The sequence below is a fragment of the Schistocerca cancellata genome, chromosome 3 (genome assembly GCF_023864275.1).
Source record: "Schistocerca cancellata isolate TAMUIC-IGC-003103 chromosome 3, iqSchCanc2.1, whole genome shotgun sequence".
Lineage (NCBI taxonomy): Eukaryota > Metazoa > Arthropoda > Insecta > Orthoptera > Acrididae > Schistocerca > Schistocerca cancellata.
In genome coordinates, this window is record NC_064628.1 from 902457607 (window position 1) to 902479541 (window position 21935).

The 21935-nt window shown below is 42.2% G+C and overlaps 1 protein-coding gene across 2 annotated transcripts in view; it reads left to right on the forward strand.

Moving 5' to 3' along the window:
• Positions 1–21935, forward strand: part of LOC126175979 (G protein-coupled receptor kinase 2) — a 203605-nt gene that overhangs the window by 170739 nt on the left and 10931 nt on the right. The gene's annotated exons all lie outside the window — the stretch shown is intronic.

A 21935-nucleotide genomic window follows, 5' to 3' on the forward strand; every position in this document is an offset into this window, starting at 1 on the left:
GTGGGAATGACCAGCAACAAACTGTCCATTCGCATGAATGGACACAGGCAGACAGTGTTTGTTGGTAATGAGGATCACCCTGTCGCTAAACATGCCTTGGTGCACGGCCAGCACATCTTGGCACAGTGTTACACCGTCCGGGTTATCTGGATACTTCCCACTAACACCAACCTGTCAGAACTCCGGAGATGGGAACTTGCCCTTCAGCATATCCTCTCTTCTCGCTATCTGCCAGGCCTCAATCTCCGCTAATTTCTAATTTCAATCTGCCGCCGCTCATACCTCACCTGTCTTTCAACATCATCTTTGCCTCTGTACTTCCGTCCCGACTGACATCTCTGCCCAAACTCTTTGCCTTTACAAATGTCTGCTTGTGTCTGTGTATGTGTGGATGGATATGTGTGTGTGTGCGCGAGTGTATACGTGTCCTTTTGTCCCCCCTAAAGTAAGTCTTTCCGCTCCCGGGATTGGAATGACTCCTTACCGTCTCCCTTAAAACCCATATCCTTTTGTCTTTCCTTCTCCTTCGCTCTTTCCTGACGAGGCAACCGTTGGTTGCGAAAGCTAGAATTTTGTGTGTATGTTTGTGTTTGTTTGTGTGTCTATCGACCTGCCAGCACTTTTGTATGGTAAGTCTCATCATCTTTCTTTTTAAATATATTTTTCCCACGTGGAATGTTTCCCTCTATTATATTCATATCATTAATTTGAACCCAACAATCACGTTTGTTATTGTTATTGTCACTGTTACATTTCATAGTCTTTTCTGTCATCTTATTTCCTCCTTCTGTTTTTGCCAGCAGTTTTACTTTCTATTCACCTTCTCCTTGTTTTTTTACCGTAATCCAGTATACAATTTTATCCCGCCGATATATACTCCATAATACGTAATAATACGTAACCCACTTCCAAACCATAAACAAAAATTTTTTTTTTTTTTTTCCGCTTTCAACACTACCGCTGCATAAAATCCACCGTTTCCAGTTCACAAACAGTTCCTTTCAGCTATTAAACAACCTTTTCGGCTAGTTTTAATATCTTTTGCTTTATTTCCATTTCCGTTTTTCTCACATCATCGATCATTTTTAGCCGTTTCCCACAGGTTTTAACGTCATTATTTCATCATCAGACAATTGTTAGCTTCATTTCCATAATCTGCCACCACCAAACCACCCTTTTAATACATCCTCACGTAGTTTTTTCGAAATTTTCCCGTATTTCTCCACCCTTTAACGTGTTTTGGCGGCAACACAACCACCTAACCTTTATGCACATCATCATCTACCTACACAAGTTCACCACAGGATCAACATAGCCCAGCTCTAACCAACCCTTTTTCGCCTTTTTTCACACCAGATCTCCATTTGCTTTCTAGTTTTACCTTTATCTCTCCCCATATATTTTTATATTTATTTTCGTTTTCATTTCAGCCTCGTGTTCCACTTTCCACCTTCTAGTACCATGTCACCCTCACAACACCTCCACAATGACCCCATTAAGTTTTATTTACATTCCCTCCGCAAACATGCCTTCGCCCTAGCCAGATTACACTCCCATATTTTATTTTCTCAGGCTTGTCTGACATTTGGCATCACCCCCAAAGGCCTCACACTTAAAGTTCCCATCTCTGGCTGCAACCCTTCTTTCCATCAGTCCCTACACCAGTTCCAAACCGAACAATCCATTGCCCTCACCCACCTAATCCTTCACCTACACATCCACTCAGCCAATCAACACACCCATTAACTCCTGTCCCTAATAAAAGTCCTCAATCTTTCCTCTCCCACATCCACACCGGTTGTTCAGAGCATCCTCCTACAGGCCAACCGCAAATTAGAACAGCATGCCACCCTCCACCTCAAAAAACTATCCAATCTCCTGGTTTCCAACCTCCGGAAAGGCAACTCACTCACCCTCCACAACCTTTCCAACAAACCTCAACCTCCTCTCATTGCACACAGACCCAGTCTCTCCCATCTACCCAATCTCCCACTTCCAGCTCCACTCCCTCCAAAACCTCAAAATTCCAATCAACACAACCTGGAACCACAACACCCCAATTCAGTAGTTAACCTCTCCTCCAAACCTCTCTCCCAATCCGAAACCTCTGTCCTATCCAAAGGCCTCACCTTCAGCCCCACTCCCAGATTTAACCAAACAGCCCTTGTCAAAAATTTACTGTCCGACACCCGCACTCTCTGCTGGAAATATCGCTTTGCCACGAAGAAAAATGATCCTAATCCTACTCCTAATGATCCAACTCCCCAAGATACTATCCAAATTGAACCATGCCTGAAACAGTTCCGTCCTCCGTCACAGTGGGACCCACCTCCTCTTCCTCAAAATCACCCTCTCCTAACCTTCCAGGAATTTCTGACTTCCAGCCTTGCCTCTCAATCCTTCTTAAAAAACCTTAATCCTACTCCCAACATCACCACTGCTGAAGCCCAGGCTATCCGTGATCTGAAGGCTGACCAATCCATCGTCATTCTTCCGGCGGACAAGGGTTCCACGACTGTGGTACTTGATCGTCGGGAGTATGTGGCTGAGAGACTGCGTCAGCTTTCAGACAACACTACTTACAAAGTTTGCCATGGTAATCCCATTCCTGATGTCCAGGCGGAGCTTCAAGGAATCCTCAGAACCTTAGGCCCCCTACAAAATCTTTCACCTGACTCCATCAACCTCCTGACCCCACCAACACCCCGCACCCCTACCTTCTACCTTCTTCCCAAAATTCACAAACCCAATCATCCCGGCCGTCCCATTGTAGCTGGTTACCAAGCCCCCACAGAACGCATCTCTGCCTACATAGATCAACACCTTCAACCCATTACATGCAGTCTCCCATCCTTCATCAAAGACACCAACCACTTTCTCGAACGCCTGGAATCCCTACCCAGTCTGTTACCCCCGGAAACCATCCTTGTAACCATTGATGCCACTTCCTTATACACAAATATTCCACATGTCCAGGGCCTCGCTGCGATGGAGCCCTTCCTTTCACGCCGATCACCTGCCGCCCTACCTAAAACCTCTTTCCTCATTACCTTAGCCAGCTTCATCCTGACCCACAACTTCTTCACTTTTGAAGGCCAGACATACCAACAATTAAAGGGAACAGCCATGGGTACCAGGATGGCCCCCTCGTACGCCAACCTATTCATGGGTCGCTTAGAGGAAGCCTTCTTGGTTACCCAGGCCTGCCAACCCAAAGTTTGGTACAGATTTATTGATGACATTTTCATGATCTGGACTCACAGTGAAGAAGAACTCCAGAATTTCCTCTCCAATCTCAACTCCTTTGGTTCCATCAGATTCACCTGGTCCTACTCCATATCCCATGCCACTTTCCTTGACGTTGACCTCCACCTGTCCAATGGCCAGCTTCACACGTCTGTCCACATCAAACCCACCAACAAGCAACAGTACCTCCATTATGACAGCTGCCACCCATTCCACATCAAACGGTCCCTTCCCTACAGCCTAGGTCTTCGTGGCAAACGAATCTGCTCCAGTCCGGAATCCTTGAACCATTACACCAACAACCTGAAAACAGCTTTTGCATCCCGTAACTACCCTCCCGACCTGGTACAGAAGCAAATAACCAGAGCCACTTCCTCATCTCCTCAAACCAAGAACCTTCCACAGAAGAACCCCAAAAGTGCCCCACTTGTGACAGGATACTTTCCGGGACTGGATCAGATTCTGAATGTGGCTCTCCAGCAGTGATACGACTTCCTCAAATCCTGCCCTGAAATGAGATCCATCCTTCATGAAATCCTCCCCACTCCACCAAGAGTGTCTTTCCGCCGTCCACCTAACCTTCGTAACCTCTTAGTTCATCCCTATGAAATCCCCAAACCACCTTCCCTACCCTCTGGCTCCTACCCCTGTAACCGCCCCCAGTGTAAAACCTGTCCCATGCACCTTCCCACCACCACCTATTCCAGTCCTGTAACCCGGAAGGTGTACACGATCAAAGGCAGAGCCACGTGTGAAAGCACCCACATGATTTACCAACTGACCTGCCTACACTGTGTAGCGTTCTATGTGGGAATGACCAGCAACAAACTGTCCATTCGCATGAATGGACACAGGCAGACAGTGTTTGTTGGTAATGAGGATCACCCTGTCGCTAAACATGCCTTGGTGCACGGCCAGCACATCTTGGCACAGTGTTACACCGTCCGGGTTATCTGGATACTTCCCACTAACACCAACCTGTCAGAACTCCGGAGATGGGAACTTGCCCTTCAGCATATCCTCTCTTCTCGCCATCCGCCAGGCCTCAATCTCCGCTAATTTCTAATTTCAATCTGCCACCGCTCATACCTCACCTGTCTTTCAACATCATCTTTGCCTCTGTACTTCCGTCCCGACTGACATCTCTGCCCAAACTCTTTGCCTTTACAAATGTCTGCTTGTGTCTGTGTATGTGTGGATGGATATGTGTGTGTGAGCGAGTGTATACGTGTCCTTTTTTCCCCCTAAGGTAAGTCTTTCCGCTCCCGGGATTGGAATGACTCCTTACCCTCTCCCTTAAAACCCATATCCTTTTGTCTTTCCTTCTCCTTCCCTCTTTCCTGACGAGGCAACCGTTGGTTGCGAAAGCTAGATTCTTGTGTGTATGTTTGTGTTTGTTAGTGTGTCTATCGACCTGCCAGCGCTTTTGTTTGGTAAGTCTCATCATCTTTCTTTTCAAATATATTTTTCCCACGTGGAATTTCCCTCTATTATATTCCCTCTATTATATTCATATATATATATATATATATATATATATATATATATATATATATATATATATACTTAAAAACAAAGATGATGTGACTTACCAAATGAAAGTGCTGGCAGGTCGACAGACACACAAACATATACACAAAATTCAAGCTTTCGCAACAAACTGTTGCCTCATCAGGAAAGAGGGAAGGAGAGGGAAAGACGAAAGGATGTGGGTTTTAAGGGAGAGGGTAAGGAGTCATTCCAGTCCCGGGAGCGGAAAGACTTACCTTAGGGGGAAAAAAGGACGGGTATACACTCGCACACACACACATATCAATCCACACATATACAGACACAAGCAGACATATTTAAAGACAAAGAGTTTGGGCAGAGATGTCAGTCGAGGCAGAAGTGCAGAGGCAAAGATGTTGTTGAATGACAGGTGAGGTATGAGTGGCGGCAACTTGAAATTAGCGGAGATTGAGGCCTGGTGGATAACGGGAAGAGAGGATATATTGAAGAGCAAGTTCCCATCTCCGGAGTTCGGACAGGTTGGTGTTAGTAGGAAGTATCCAGATAACCCGGACGGTGTAACACTGCGCCAAGATGTGCTGGTCGTGCACCAAGGCATGTTTAGCCACAGGGTGATCCTCATTACCAACAATTTTTTTTTATTCCTCCAGCAGAGTCCAGAAAGTTTTTCTATGCAAATGACTGGGCAATAGCTATCCAGCACGAAGACCGCCACAAAAGCCTCCGATCTCTGTTTTGAACCAATCATCTGCAGATCTAAAGCTAAAATAAAATGAAACATTAATAAATAACAGTTTAAATGGATACTGTGGAAAATATTTAAAATTGAAAACACTTAAAATTGTACCGGAATACCGTATTTACTTGAATCTAAGCCGCACCTGAAAAATGAGACTAGAAATCGAGTGAAAAAAATTTTCCCGAATCTAAGCCGCACTTGAAATTTGAGACTCGAAATTCAAGGGGGGAGAGAAGTTTTAGGCCACACCTCCAAATCGAAACAAAGTTAGTACATTGTACTATGAGACACAATTTAGATCGAATGAATGACGATACAGCTACAGTAGTTTGGCTCGAGTTGTAAGCTTAGAAATTAAGCTTTACCAGGTAGCCATTGCTATGCGTCAGGCGCTCCGTCCGTATTTATACGGTTACCCTTCTTTTTTTCATGTGCTTCGACTAGTTTGAATTCATTACTTATTTTTCTTTGATCTGATAAGTGCCGTTCTCTTTGTTATAGGTGTTTACGTCACTCTAAACTGAAAATGCATTACTGTAATGTGTCATGCATTGTTTGTCGCATTCTGATAATGAGTGTTTACGGCCTGTCGCCACTCGCGGCATGGCTTGCTTTTGTAAGCACTACCGCCGCTTACAATTAAAAAAAGGGGGGGGGGGGAGAGAGAGAGAGAGAGAGAGAGAGAGAGAGATAGGAATCATCTCATTAGCGAAACAATGGCAAGAGACTGCTATTTGTTGTTACTTACACTGCTGCTTTCTTTGATAATGATCAACAAGAACCAAATGATAGACTGTGTATGATAGATGATGTTCTGAATGAGAGTTTAGCGAAAATTTTTCTCCGTTTGAAAATCTTTGCAGACGCCTCTTTAGTACATTAAATTCTGCACAAAGCCATCTTAGATTTAAAAACCTAGTCAACTGCTGTGCTTCATTTCTGACTGTATCACTATTAGGCACACGAATAATACGAATATAAACATGACATGATATGTATATTCTTCCGCGTTTGCTGTTGTGTGTCTCTCTCTAGTTTCGTAGTTTATTAGGCAGACAGAATTTAAATGAGATAGCAGCAAACACGAAACACATACATGGCAAAATGTTTATATTCGAATTATTCTTATGGTGAAGAGAATACTGCATGTGATTCACAATTCATAAAAGTTCCTATTAGCAACCATCTCTTCTCACAGGTAGGAAAAAATTCAGATCGTAGAGTTGGCCATATTGACAAACATCCCAAACAGTCTTGCCAGTCGGCTTTTCGTAGTACATTGAAATGCTGCTACATTCAAAGATGAACAATATGGAATTTGTATTTACTTCGTTGGATAATGTATGAAAATGCAGTGGTCGAAACTAGGGGCGGCGAAAAAAGCTCGTCTTCCTCCTTTTTTTTAAAATTTATTTACTGGCGTAGAGGTTTTGGCACCAGTATTTATCTTTGTGCCTGCAAAGCATGCCTGTGTAGTGCTACATATATTCGACGGCAGAACTTAGTTGTGGCAGCACCTACCAAATTTTTCAGAACTTCCGCTTACTTTGCACTCTATTCTAAGCCGCAGGCGGTTTTTTGGATCACAAAAACAAAAAAAAAAAAGTGCGGCTGAGATTCGAGTAAATACGGTAGTTAGATAATATAGCGTGAAAATACTTGAAATTCTAAAAACATGTACCTAACTGACTATGAGTTGTTAAAACTCGTATTTCTTAAAAAAAAAAAAAAAAAGAAAAGAAAAAAGAAAAAAAACCAGTCATAAGCAGTAAAACAAACTAACAGCACTATACTATACCTGGGACCATATGCAGTGGTATCCAGCAGTTTACAAATTCCACGGATAGTCTTATAGAACAGTATGTCATGGACGATGCATAGAGGTTGGTGGGAGGGGGGGGGGGGGGAACAGTGTAAGAAATACATTGTTTAAAGGTAACGCAATTAATTTAAAAGTAAAAAGCTATGTGAATAGTACACCTAATATTCAAACACGAGACATCTTTTTAAAATTGAGAGTTAAATTAAAACTTTGATCTGAAACATTTAAGTGCACACAGTTTTCAGCAGAGGGTGTCTGAAATGTGCACTGTCATTCTGCCTGAAAGTGTGGTCAGCTGCTAAGGTCATCTTCTGCTGAGTGGCGTTCTAAGAAACACGGAGTTGGTGCTGACTGAGCGTCTGAGTACATCATCAAAATTGCTGAAGTCGCATTGGAGATTGAGTGTTTTATCTGTTACTTTCAGGTCAAATCCATAGATTTCAAGTTCTTCCACGTATAAAATTTGGAAATTTAATGCATCAGGTTTGTATAAGATTAAACATAATGGATGTCGTAAACAGTATATATATCTGATTAATAGAACTTTTGAGATCTAGTTTGCAGACCACACTGCACTATGAAATAGTAAGACAGCATTTAGAGTTCACATAACTGAAACTAAACACTCAGTAGGTCCAACGGACAAACATATTGAAATTTTACATGTCACATCAGAAAGTCAATTTTTGTAACATACTGGAAGAACTTTGTCTATTGACATCACCTGAAAGAAACAGATAGAACACTCAATCCCCAATGTGACTTAAGGAGTTGTTTCTATTTAAGGGATTTTGGCAACATACACAGGTGGCCCAGTCACCTGCAGGTCGTCATGTACACAAGCAGAAACACACCTCGGAAACCCTCTGCTGAAAACTGCATGCACTCATTGTTTTAGATCAATGTTCTAATTTAGTTATGAATTTAAAAAAGATGTCTCATATTTGAATATTAGGTGCATTATTCACATAGCTTCTTAGTTTTAGTTTGCTTGTATTATGTCTTTTAGACAATATCTTTGTTAAATTTTAATGCTGCACGGTATTAGTTGCCTGTCCTCCCCCAAAAATGATCCATGACATACGGATCAGTATGACAAACTATGGATTTAGTAAATTGCTGGATACCACAGAATGTTGTCACAACTGTTCTGCAATGCCATTCTTTTTATTTTACAGCCTAAGACTGTGTTCTTTTTGAACAACATTGTATTTTCTCAGCTTGTGAGTAATCAGGTACAGTGTTAAGAATTTTGCAAAATTTTGTTCTATATTATCTACTTATCCAGGTAAACTTTTAAGTATTTTATATTTTACATGTTTTCAGTCTCTGTTACCCACTTAAATAGTTGTTTATGAACATTTTGTTTCATTTTAGTTTTAGTATCCTGCATCTGCATAAACTGTCACTTTCACTTCTTTCCTCAGACATCTTTCACCCTGTTTCCTACTATACGACATATACACTATGCGATCAAAAGTATCTGGACACCTGGCTGAAAATGGCTTAAGAGTTCGTGGCGCCCTCCATCGGTAGTGCATGAATTCAGTATGGTGTTGGCCCATTCTTAGCCTTGATGACACATTCCACTCTCGCAGGCATGCGTTCATTCAGGTGCTGGAAGGTTTCTTGGGGTATGGCAGCCCATTCTTCATGGAGTGCTGCACTGAGGAGAGGTATCGATGTTAGTTGATGAGGCCTGCCACAAAGTCAGCACTCTAAAACATCCCAAAGGTGTTCTGTAGGATTCAGGTCAGGATTATGAGCAGGCCAGTCCCTTACAGGGATATTATTGTCATGTAACCACTCCACCACAGGCCCTACATTATGAACAGGTGCTCGATCTTGTTGAAAGATGCAATCGCCATTGCCGAATTTCTCTTCAACAGTGGAAGCAAGAAGATGCTTAAAACATTAATGTAAGCCTGTGCTGTGATAGTACAACACAAAACAACAAAGGGTGCAAGCCCCCTCCATGAAAAGCATGACCACACCATAACACCACCAACTCCGAATTTTACTGTTGGCACCACACACGCCGGCAGATGATGTTCACTGGGCATTCGCCATACCGACACCATACTAACTGATCGCCACAGTGTCTACTGTGATTTGTCACTCCACACAATGTTTTTTCATTGTTCAATCGTGCACTGTTTATGCTCCTTACACCAAGTGAGGCATTGTTTGTCATTTACCGACGTGATGTGTGGCTTATGAGAAGCTGGTCAACCATGAAATCCAAGTTTTCTCACTTCTCACCTAACTGACATAGTGCTTGCAGTGGATTCTGGTGCAGTTTGGAATTCCTGTGTGATGGTCTGGATAGATGTCTGCCTATTACATGTACAGCCCTCTTCAACTGTCAGCAGTCTGTCAGTCAGCAGACAAGGTCGGCCTGTATGCTTCTGTGGCGTACGTGTAACTTCACGTTTCCACTTCACTATCACATAGGAAACAGTGGATCTAGGGATGTTTAGGAGTGTGGAAATCTTTTGTACATATGTATGACACAAGTGACTCCTAGTCACCTGACCACATTCAAAGTCCGTGAGTTCTGCTCTCTCACGATGTCTAATGACTACTGAGGTACCTGGCAGTAGGTGGCAGCACAATGTATCTAACATGAAAAACATATGTTTTTGGGGGTGTCTGGATACTTTTGATCTCATAGTGCCTTAGGGTCCAGCATATTATTTGAAAATCACATGTCTGACCTTACACCCACTTTAACAATAAACATATTTGGAGCATTCTTCAACTTCATGTCTGTCTTCTAAGTACTCATTTACACGACCTTATCAAGCAGTCTATGTAACTAACTTACAAGTGTATTGTTTTTATTAGCATTCCATTATCACTGAGTTACTCATTAAAAGAATTACATTATTTTACCAAAATGATACCAATTTCACTGCTACAAAGGCGCATAACTACCGTTTAGCATAACATTGATGTTAGCACATCGTTATTTATGTTCTTAGTCAGGTCCATTGCCTGATTTCCCCTCACCAAAGTGATGTTGCTAACGTCTTCAAACAGAAATTCTAATGCAGTGCACCAATAACTACTTCTACAACACCAAAGAAAAAATAATAATTATAGTCGTGTAGTACAGTATGTGATGAAATGTGAAGAAATTGAAGAACTGGACAGGAAGGGAAGATACGACTTACTATACAACAGAGTAGGAGTTGCTGAGGTAAGATGGAATGGACATAGAGAGTTGCAGTCAGATGAATATGTATTCTACTACTCAGGAGGAGAAGTAAAAGGAATTAATGGAGTAGGAATGATTATGACAAAGGAATTGGCTAAATGTGTGGAATAGACTATGCAAATGACCGGATTATTGGTGTAAGGCTGAAAGGAGCACAAGATGATGTACTGATTGTCCAGGTGTTTATGCCAACTTCAGAACATGATGACCAAATTGTAGAGGAAACGTACAATGTAATAGAGAGAATAATGGACAAAAATAAAAAATGCTGCAATAAATGTACTATATTTACTGCAGACCTCCTGTCACCCTGTAGTTTTGGAGTAATACCACTCAGTTTACTCACAATGCACAGAAATCGTTGTGGAGAAATGGTATAACAATAACTTCCACCAGAGCTGCTTGAGAGTACCAGACGCATTCTTCCTCTCGTGCCACCTCAAAATCACCAGAAACAGCTGGCAACAAGAAAAAGAAAACTAGGAGAAAGAAGAGCAGTGAAGGAGAGTTTCTACAGACATGTTTTCAATGAGAGATTCAACTTGTTCCATGCCCCAGGGAAGGATTCCTGTGCTACATGTGACTCCTTAAAGATGAGAATTTTGACTGCAGAAGAGCCGCTTAAATTGGCATTAGTGCAAAAACAAAATTAACATTGGAGAAAGAAGATATAGCATAGCAGTGTGTGGCTGAGGACACCATACCCAGTCAAGGCAATGTGAATATCATAACCATAAGTTTTGATCTCCAGAAAGCATTGCCTTTCCCTAAAGTTTCAATATCAAAACGTTATTGTTTGAATAACTTATATGTATACAACTGCAGCATTCATGATCTCAAAACGGACAAGACTTTATGTACATTTATGATGAGACTTCGGCATCAAAAGGCTCCCAAGAAGTAGGTTCCTACCTTCTAAAGCATGTAGAACTCCATACCCGCAATGCTCATTATGTAACAGCATACAGTGACCCAGCAACTGATCAAAATCAGAATTCGAAACTTGCACAATTTGGATAGAGTGTGCAAAGAACTCAAGAAATGGGATCTGTAGAGTTGCCCATAAATATTTGTTATTGGGACATTCCTTTCCGCCAAACAATCAGGATTTCAGAGTTATTGAGACAAAACCAAGATCTGCTCAAATTTTTGCTCTGGATGATTGGTGTAATGTCATTCAAAAGGCAAAGAGAAAACAACCGTTTACAATTTGTAGAATGGCCCTTTATGATTTTGGCTCAACAAAGGATCTAGAAGAAAGTGTGACATTTAGAAAGAATAATATGCCAAATGGAAAGTTCAACTGGCTTCACATTCTTTGGCTTCTTTTCCATAAAGAGTGCCCACATCTCGTTTTATACAAAGAATCTCGTGATGCAGGAATCCCTTTGAAAACTTTGAATATTAAAACTTCACATCATGCTCGTGGCCATCCTCGCTTGTCTAGTGTTCATCTCATCCCTCTAAACAGTGCTGTGTGACCTGTCACCAAGGCAAAAATGTAGAGACATGATAACACTCCCCCCCCCCCTCCCCATACATCCCTCGGGTGCACTACGCTTTCATCATCCAGCTGACAACTACAAGTTTGGCTCAGGAGTCTGGACGTGGGCATGTTGGCTGTTTAGCAGTAGATGATGATGTGAACAGTGAAGTTGAGTAAACAGACATGCTTCATTATAAAGTGTCTCAAAATATCAGCACGACAAGAATTACAGTTTAAGAAACTTCACTATTTAAAAACAGTAATTTGTAATCTGTTGATGAATGCACTGCTGAACTAAACTAAAATGTTTGTAGTAAATGTAATTATAATATTTCATTTGTACATTTCATCAAATGAATCTCAAGTTATTGTAAAGCATGAATTTACATTAAACAAAGTGCAAAACTTTTCATTTCTCAGAATTAGGAAAAACTGAGTTATACGACTTTGACTCTCAGCAGTTCATGTGTGTGTCTCAATGGTGAACTCCACGTTTGCTCTCATTTATCTCCTTTATAATATAGTTAAAAAGATCAACCTCAAAGTTTCTTGCAATTAATAATGTAATGTTTTTGGATCTCTATAGCTGTTACTTTTGACTACTAATAAGCACATCCAAAACTTGCAACTTCATTGTTTATCTCTCAGCCTTGTATGGCCTGAAACATTTTTTGCCATCTCGTATCTTCTCAGATCACATTTGCACACAGTTCCTATTTAATTATGAGTTTCCTCACAAGTGCAAAACCAAACCGTAACATAAGCTTCCATATTTCTCTGGAACAATAGCAATCATTTTTCGTTTACATAACAGTTATAGATGCAACTTAAAGAACAACTTCATTTATCACATTTTGAGACCTGTGAGGTGCAAAATGTACAATATTGCATTGTTTACAAACTTTTAATGTTAAAAGTAGTTTGCCATGACACACTTTGGCAACACAATGCCATTTTCAGAAGCCCATATATTATGTTTATATGTGCGTGTCACCTCTAATGCACAATATAACTCAAAGAGAGGTTCGTTTGGTGTGTGTGAGTGTGTGTGTGTGTGCGCGCGCGCGTGTGTGGTGGAAGGGGGGGGCAGGGGGTAGAAATTGTAGAGAGAGACTGAGACATGTATACAGTAATCAGATTTAAATGAATGTAGGTTGCAGTAGTTGTGAAGAGTCTTGCTCAAGATAGACTAGCATAGAGAGTATCTGTTTTTCAGTGTGTCCTGCATACTTCTTTTCAATGCTATGGCTTTTACCGGGGTTGCCAATTAGAATATTTGATGAGCTGTAGATAGTAATTCCATGAATTTCACTGCAGCTGAATGCATGTTTCATTACTAACAAAAACACTAAGTAATAAAATCTGCCGTAATGTTAATATGTATGTATAATAATGTCTGTGCTTTTTATAGCTACAAATGGACAGATTACTCAGCAGGTTATAAATGTAGACTATACAAATTTATTTATGAATAGGATGATATGCCAGACTAAATAATCAGAAAGGTCAGCATCTTAGAAAATAAAGGCTACACAGGTATAGATGAAAGAGGCAGTTATTTAAAGGAGGTACTTTTGTAAAGATTAGAAGATTTTACAAGTAGAAGATACGAAAGGAAAGAAAATCCCAAGTCGTGCAAGGCAGCTATAAAAGAGGAAGCAAGAGTTTCTAGCACATGAGGTAATACAAGGGAGTACTGATAAGTCCTTGGCTTTATAAATAAAAAATGGTGTTATGGTTTTGAAAAAGAAATTATTTACTCAACATATTCCTCCTTGAGCTCAACTCATTTATGGCATCTTTGTTCCAGCTTGTTTAACCCATGTTTTTCTTAGGGAAAAAAAATCTAAATAAATAAAAGAATTGTGCTGCAAACTAATCATCTACAACCGTTCTGGCTTCCTCAGTGTTTAGAAATCATCTTCCCTTGAGATGTTTCTGGAGGTTTGGAAACAGATAATAGTCTGAAGGGGCCAAGTCAGGTGAATGGGATGTATGTCTGAGGATTTCAAAGTGAAGATCTGACAGTTCTTGCTGTGTGAGGCAGGGCATCGTCTTGCAGAAGCAAGATTCCTTTTCTCGGCTTTTTTTGATGTTCAGAGACCAATCGTTGCTTCAGTTTGTTGAGTAGTTCAACACAGTACTTTGCAGCCATGGCTTTACCAAGATGCAAGTAGCCAACACGTATAATTCCATCTTTATTCCAAAAGACTGATATGAGCAACTTGTCTGCTGATCTTTGTGTTTTGAACTTCTTTGGATGTGGAGAACTACTCCGTGTCTATTCTTTAGTCTCTCTATCATATGTGTATATCCATGTTTCATCCATGGGGATGAGACGCTTCAAAAATCCCACAGGATCCCAGTGAAACTGGACTGAAAAGGTATTATGAAGCAACTCTGGCTCATGATTTTAGTCTGCACTGAGACATTTGGTAACCCATTTTGTACCTGCCATATCATGATAAATTTGTTTGGCCGTTTTCTCTTGAAGAAGAAGAAGAAGAAGGAAGAAGAAGAAGAAAATACATACATAATCACAGCCGGGCTCTCTTTCATTGTGAATTCCCTATTTTCTTGCTCCATGTTCGCTTCAAATCTGCACAGAAAAATAAAAACTAATGTTACTGCTATGCAATTAATAGATCTAATGTAAAGAATAAAGTTTAATGCCAAAACATCAGAATTAATCTATAGCAGGTTTAACTAGTAAAAGCTGATGACTTATCAGCATCCCCTTGTATGTGGAAATAAATATCACTGTTCAGAAATACAGGCTGTTTCAAAAATGACCGGTATATTTTAAACGGCAATAAAAACTAAACGAGCAGCGATAGAAATACACCGTTTGTTGCAATATGCTTGGGACAACAGTACATTTTCAGGCGGACAAACTTTCGAAATTACAGTAGTTACAATTTTCAACAACAGATGGCGCTGCAAGTGATGTGAACGATATAGAAGACAACGCAGTCTGTGGGTGCGCCATTCTGTACGTCGTCTTTCTGCTGTAAGCGTGTGCTGTTCACAACGTGCAAGTGTGCTGTAGACAACATGGTTTATTCCTTAGAACAGAGGATTTTTCTGGTGTTGGAATTCCACCGCCTAGAACACAGTGTTGTTGCAACAAGACGAAGTTTTCAACGGAGGTTTAATGTAACCAAAGGACCGAAAAGCGATACAATAAAGGATCTGCTTGAAAAATTTCAACGGACTGGGAACATGACGGATGAACGTGCTGGAAAGGTAGGGCGACCGCGTACGGCAACCACAGAGGGCAACGCGCAGCTAGTGCAGCAGGTGATCCAACAGCGGCCTCGGGTTTCCGTTCGCCGTGTTGCAGTTGCGGTCCAAATGACGCCAACGTCCACGTATCGTCTCATGCGCCAGAGTTTACACCTCTATCCATACAAAATTCAAACGCGGCAACCCCTCAGCGCCGCTACCATTGCTGCACGAGAGACATTCGCTAACGATATAGTTCACAGGATTGATGACGGCTATATGCATGTGGGCAGCATTTGGTTTACTGACGAAGCTTATTTTTACCTGGACGGCTTCGTCAATAAACAGAACTGGCGCATATGGGGAACCGAAAAGCCCCATGTTGCAGTCCCATCGCCCCTGCATCCTCAAAAAATACTGGTCTGGGCCGCCATTTCTTCCAAAGGAATCATTGGCCCATTTTTCAGATCCGAAACGATTACTGCATCACGCTATCTGGACATTCTTCGTGAATTTGTGGTGGTACAAACTGCCTTAGACGACACTGCGAACACCTCGTGGTTTATGCAAGATGGTGCCCGGCCACATCGCACGGCCGACGTCTTTAATTTGCTGAATGAATATTTTGATGATCGTGTGATTGCTTTGGGCTATCCGAAACATACAGGAGGCGGCATGGATTGGCCTCCCTATTCGCCAGACATGAACCCCTGTGACTTCTTTCTGTGGGGACACTTGAAAGACCGGGTGTACCGCCAGAATCCAGAAACAATTGAACAGCTGAAGCAGTACATCTCATCTGCATGTGAAGCCATTCCGCCAGACACGTTGTCAAAGGTTTCGGGTAATTTCATTCAGAGACTACGCCATATTATTGCTAGTCATGGTGGATATGTGGAAAATATCGTACTATAGAGTTTCCCAGACCGCAGCGCCATCTGTTGTTGAAAATTGTAACTACTGTAATTTCGAAAGTTTGTCTGCCTGAAAATGTACTGTTGTCCCAAGCATATTGCAACAAACGGTGTATTTCTAAAGTCGAGACAAGTCAAGCTGAGAGATGTTATACAGTTAATTAAATGGTAGGCGCGTGAAACCGACGCAGACAAGTCAAGTTGAGAGCTGTTACACAGTTAAACGGTAGGTGCGTGAAACCGACTCAGACAACACTTTTCCAAGTATCCCATGTCACGCACCGAAGAGCGCCCGTGCCTCCACACAGCAGAGTGGCGCAGTGGAAGCGTGCTGGGCCCATAATATTTGATAAGAGAAAAAATGGAAAACACTGAAAGTATGAAGAAAACAAAGCAGTGGATTCTCTCTGTCATATGCAAGGTTTTCACTAAAATTATCATCAATTGCTTATAAAAAACATTGGTTTTTAAGCTTGGGGAGGAACAAGCTGACCTCAGAAGGGTCATTTGCAAGTGACAAAATTTTAAGAGTGGAATCATGATAATGGATTACCACTTTATGTGGGATTCATGTATATTGCAAAAGTCTTTGACTCATTTAAAATGAAATCTTCCAGCAAACTGTGTTAGGATATTGAAAAATTTAGAATTGAAAGAAGAACCTAGAAGGAAATGCCGTATCACCAAAACTATTCTGCTAGAGAGAAAGTTTTCAATCTTTGATGTGGAAAAAAAATTGTATATGCCAATCTGTACTTTTCTTTTGGTAACATTGTATTATTTACCTCTGGTACAGATGATAAACATCAACAACAATTTGTGAAACTTAATAGACCAAGTTCAAAATTAGATTTGAAAATAAGATTAATAACATGTGTGTGTTTGCTTTTAGGAAGCTTTAATTTTCGAGTGCTCTTAATAGTGTTCCATAGATTTCGTGTTTGTTTTGAATACAGTAAGAGAGAGTCCCTGTAGTCAACCATAGTGCCAGTAGTGCTAGAGTTTGTTTTCAGTACAGTCCAGAGACAGGTAGTGCTATTTTCATTGTTTTCTACAAGAAGTGGCTAGCAACCACAGTTTAGTGAATAAGCAGCCGCCTTTAGTGAATTAGCAGTCTAGTTAAAGGTTGATTAACTCCCTTCAGTAAATTGTTTCCTTAGGATGGATAGGATGTGTGACTGCTGTGTACGGACGCAGGAGGAGCTGGCCACTGTTCGCGAACAGCTGAGCGTGTTGATGGCCGCGGTCAGGCGTCTTCAGGCTGCTGCCTCGGAGTGTAGCGGCAGTGGGGAGTCTGGTGCGTCGCAAGGTACACCCCAGGTGTTACATGCTTCACCCACTGTCCCTGCTGTCGAGACACCTTCGCGGGTACCGGGCGCGGTTGAGCCACCCTCTCCCCAAGGGGAGTGGCGGGTTCAGCGGCGTTCGCGGCGCACGAGGCGGAAGGTCAATGTGGAGGCTGGCCGTGTGGCATCGCCCGCTCTGCCTGTGAGGGGACATGTGGCTGCTCCTTCAGCAAGGTCCGAGCAGGCACACGGGGGGAGGGGTTTATTAGTTATTGGGAGCTCCAACGTTAGGCGGGTGATGGAGCCCCTTAGGGAAATAGCGAGAAGGTCGGGGAAGAAGGCCAGTGTTCACTCTGTCTGCTTGCCGGGGGGTCTCATCCGAGATGTGGAGGAGGCCCTACCGGCGGCGATAGAGAGCACTGGGTGCACCCGACTGCAAATTGTTGCTCATGTCGGCACCAATGACTCCTGCTGTCTGGGTTCAGAGGTCATCCTCAGTTCGTACAGGCGGTTGGCGGAATTGGTGAAGGCGGAAAGCCTCGCTCGCGGGGTGGACTCAGAGCTAACTATTTGTAGTATCGTTCCCAGAACCGATCGCGGTCCTCTGGTTTGGAGCCGAGTGGAAGGCTTAAACCAGAGGCTCAGACGATTCTGCGGAGATCTGGGGTGCAAATTTCTCGACCTCCGCTATCGGGTGGAGAAATGTAGGGTCCCCCTGAATAGGTCAGGCGTGCACTACACGCCGGAAGCGGCTACAAGGGTAGCGGAGTACGTGTGGAGTGCACATGGTGGTTTTTTAGGTTAGAGAATCCCCTCCCTAGGCCCGACAAGACGCCTCCTGAGACGCGACAAGATAGGAGTAGGCAAAATGCAACAGGGAATAACAATATTAATGTGCTAATAGTAAACTGCAGGAGCGTCTATAGAAAGGTCCCAGAACTGCTCTCATTAATAAACGATCACAACGCCCATATAGTACTAGGGACAGAAAGTTGGCTGAAACCAGACGTAAACAGTAACGAAATCCTAAACTCAGATTGGAATGTATACCGCAGAGACAGGCTGAACAGTGAAGGGGGAGGCGTGTTTATAGCGGTAAGAAGTGCAATAGTATCGAAGGAAATTGACGGAGATCCGAAATGTGAAATGATTTGGGTGAAGGTCGTGGTTAAAGCAGGCTCAGACATGGTAATTGGATGTCTCTATAGGCCCCCTGGCTCAGCAGCTGTTGTCGCTGAGCACCTGAAGGATAATTTGGAAAATATTTCGAGTAGATTTCCCCACCATGTTATAGTTCTGGGTGGAGATTTTAATTTGCCGGATATAGACTGGGAGACTCAGACGTTCATAACGGGTGGCAGGGACAAAGAATCTAGTGAAATTTTTTTAAGTGCTTTATCTGAAAACTACCTTGAGCAGTTAAACAGAGAACCGACTCGTGGCGATAACATATTAGACCTTCTGGTGACAAACAGACCCGAACTATTTGAAAAAGTTAACGCAAAACAGGGAATCAGTGATCATAAAGCGGTTACGGCATCGATGATTTCAGCCGTAAATAGGAATATTAAAAAAGGTAGGAAGATTTTTCTGTTTAGAAAAAGTGACAAAAAGCAGATTTCGTTTAGAAAAAGTGACAAAAAGCAGATTTCAGAGTACCTGTTGGCTCAACACAAAAGTTTTGTCTCAAGTACTGATAGTGTTGAGGATCAGTGGACAAAGTTCAAAACCATCGTACAATATGCGTTAGATGAGTATGTGCCAAGCAAGATCGTAAGAGATGGAAAAGAGCCACCGTGGTTCAACAACCGAGTTAGAAAACTGCTGCGGAAGCAAAGGGAACTTCACAGCAAACATAAACATAGCCAAAGCCTTGCAGACAAACAAAAATTACGCGAAGCGAAATGTAGTGTGAAGAGAGCTATGCGAGAGGCGTTCAATGAATTCGAAAGTAAAATTCTATGTACTGACTTGGCAGAGAATCCTAAGAAATTTTGGTCTTATGTCAAAGCAGTAGGTGGATCAAAACAAAATGTCCAGACACTCTGTGACCAAAATGGTACTGAAACAGAGGATGACAGACTAAAGGCCGAGATACTAAATGTCTTTTTCCAAAGTTGTTTCACAGAGGAAGATTGCACTGTAGTTCCTTCTCTAGATTGTCGCACAGATGACAAGATGGTAGATATCGAAATAGACGACAGAGGGATAGAGAAACAATTAAAATCGCTCAAAAGAGGAAAGGCCTCTGGACCTGATGGGATACCAGTTCAATTTTACACAGAGTACGCGAAGGAACTTGCCCCCCTTCTTGCAGCGGTGTACCGTAGGTCTCTAGAAGAGCGTAGCGTTCCAAAGGATTGGAAAAGGGCACAGGTCATCCCCGTTTTCAAGAAGGGACGTCGAACAGATGTGCAGAACTATAGACCTATATCTCTAACGTCGATCAGTTGTAGAATTTTGGAACACGTATTGTGTTCGAGTATAATGACTTTTCTGGAGACTAGAAATCTACTCTGTAGGAATCAGCATGGGTTTCGAAAAAGACGGTCATGTGAAACCCAGCTCGCGCTATTCGTCCACGAGACTCAGAGGGCCATAGACACGGGTTCGCAGGTAGATGCCGTGTTTCTTGACTTCCGCAAGGCGTTCGATACAGTTCCCCACAGTCGTTTATTGAACAAAGTAAGAGCATATGGACTATCAGACCAATTGTGTGATTGGATTGAGGAGTTCCTAGATAACAGGACGCAGCATGTTATTCTCAATGGAGAGAAGTCTTCCGATGTAAGAGTAATTTCAGGTGTGCCGCAGGGGAGTGTCATAGGACCGTTGCTATTCACAATATACATAAATGACCTGGTGGATGACATCGGAAGTTCACTGAGGCTTTTTGCAGATGATGCTGTGGTGTATCGAGAGGTTGTAACAATGGAAAATTGTACTGAAATGCAGGAGGATCTGCAGCGAATTGACGCATGGTGCAGGGAATGGCAACTGAATCTCAATGTAGACAAGTGTAATGTGCTGCGAATACACAGAAAGATAGATCCTGTATCATTTAGCTACAAAATAGCAGGTCAGCAACTGGAAGCAGTTAATACCATAAATTATCTGGGAGTACGCATTAGGAGTGATTTAAAATGGAATGATCATATAATGTTGATTGTCGGTAAAGCAGATGCCAGACTGAGATTCATTGGAAGAATCCTAAGGAAATGCAATCCGAAAACAAAGGAAGTAGGTTACAGTACGCTTGTTCGCCCACTGCTTGAATACTGCTCAGCAGTGTGGGATCCGTACCAGATAGGGTTGATAGAACAGATAGAGAAGATCCAACGGAGAGCAGCGCGCTTCGTTACAGGATCATTTAGTAATCGCGAAAGCGTTACGGAGATGATAGATAAACTCCAGTGGAAGACTCTGCAGGAGAGACGCTCAGTAGCTCGGTACGGGCTTTTGTCAAAGTTTCGAGAACATACCTTTACCGAAGAGTCAAGCAGTATATTGCTCCCTCCTACGTATATCTCGCGAAGAGACCATGAGGATAAAATCAGAGAGATTAGAGCCCACACAGAGGCATACCGACAATCCTTCTTTCCACGAACAATACGAGACTGGAATAGAAGGGAGAACCGATAGAGGTACTGAAGGTACCCTCCGCCACACACCGTCAGGTGGCTTGCGGAGTATGGATGTAGATGTAGATGTAGATGTAGATGTAGATGTAGAAAGCTGGGCTATACAAGAAAGGACAGGAAAAGGGCAAATGACAGCCGGTCTGTGACAAAGGTTAATGACATCTTAGAGACAGTAGGTTCCTCGAAATGGCAGTGGGCTGGCCACGTCGCAAGAAGAAAAGACAACAGATGGACGAAGCTAGTACTGGAGTGGAGTCCGAGAGAGCACCGGAGGCCTAGAGGAAGACCACCAGACAGATGGGACAAAGACATCAAGGAGATCGCTGGTAACACCAGGCAGAGAACTGCCCAAGACCGTCCCACTTGGAGAAGACTGCTGAAAGCCTACCTGAATCCATGACTCGAAGAGGCCACATCATTTAATGATTGAATTGGCTGCTGCTGCTGCTGATGATGATGATGATGAAGAAAACTGGAAAAATTAACAATATAGTCATAGAATCAGTTGGTGATGGACAGCAAAAGAAATAAACAGAAGAGTAAATATTATCTGAAGTGCTTTCAATAAACTGAATAGGATTTATGAAATGAAGATTCTGATGTATGTAAAAAGGAAAGTTTACACTCTGTGTGTTACCATTTTTGATTCATAGCAGTATCACATAAATGTTTAAAAGAAAGAATCATTCAAAAACTGAGGTTTGCTCAGTGAGCAGAGAGAGGTGCATCTTGGAAATTACTTGGAAAGATAGCAAAACAAGTAAATGGATCAAAGAATGGTATGCAGTGGAAAATGTAATTATAATTAATGAAAATCAAGTAGAAGCAGGCAGAACATACAGTC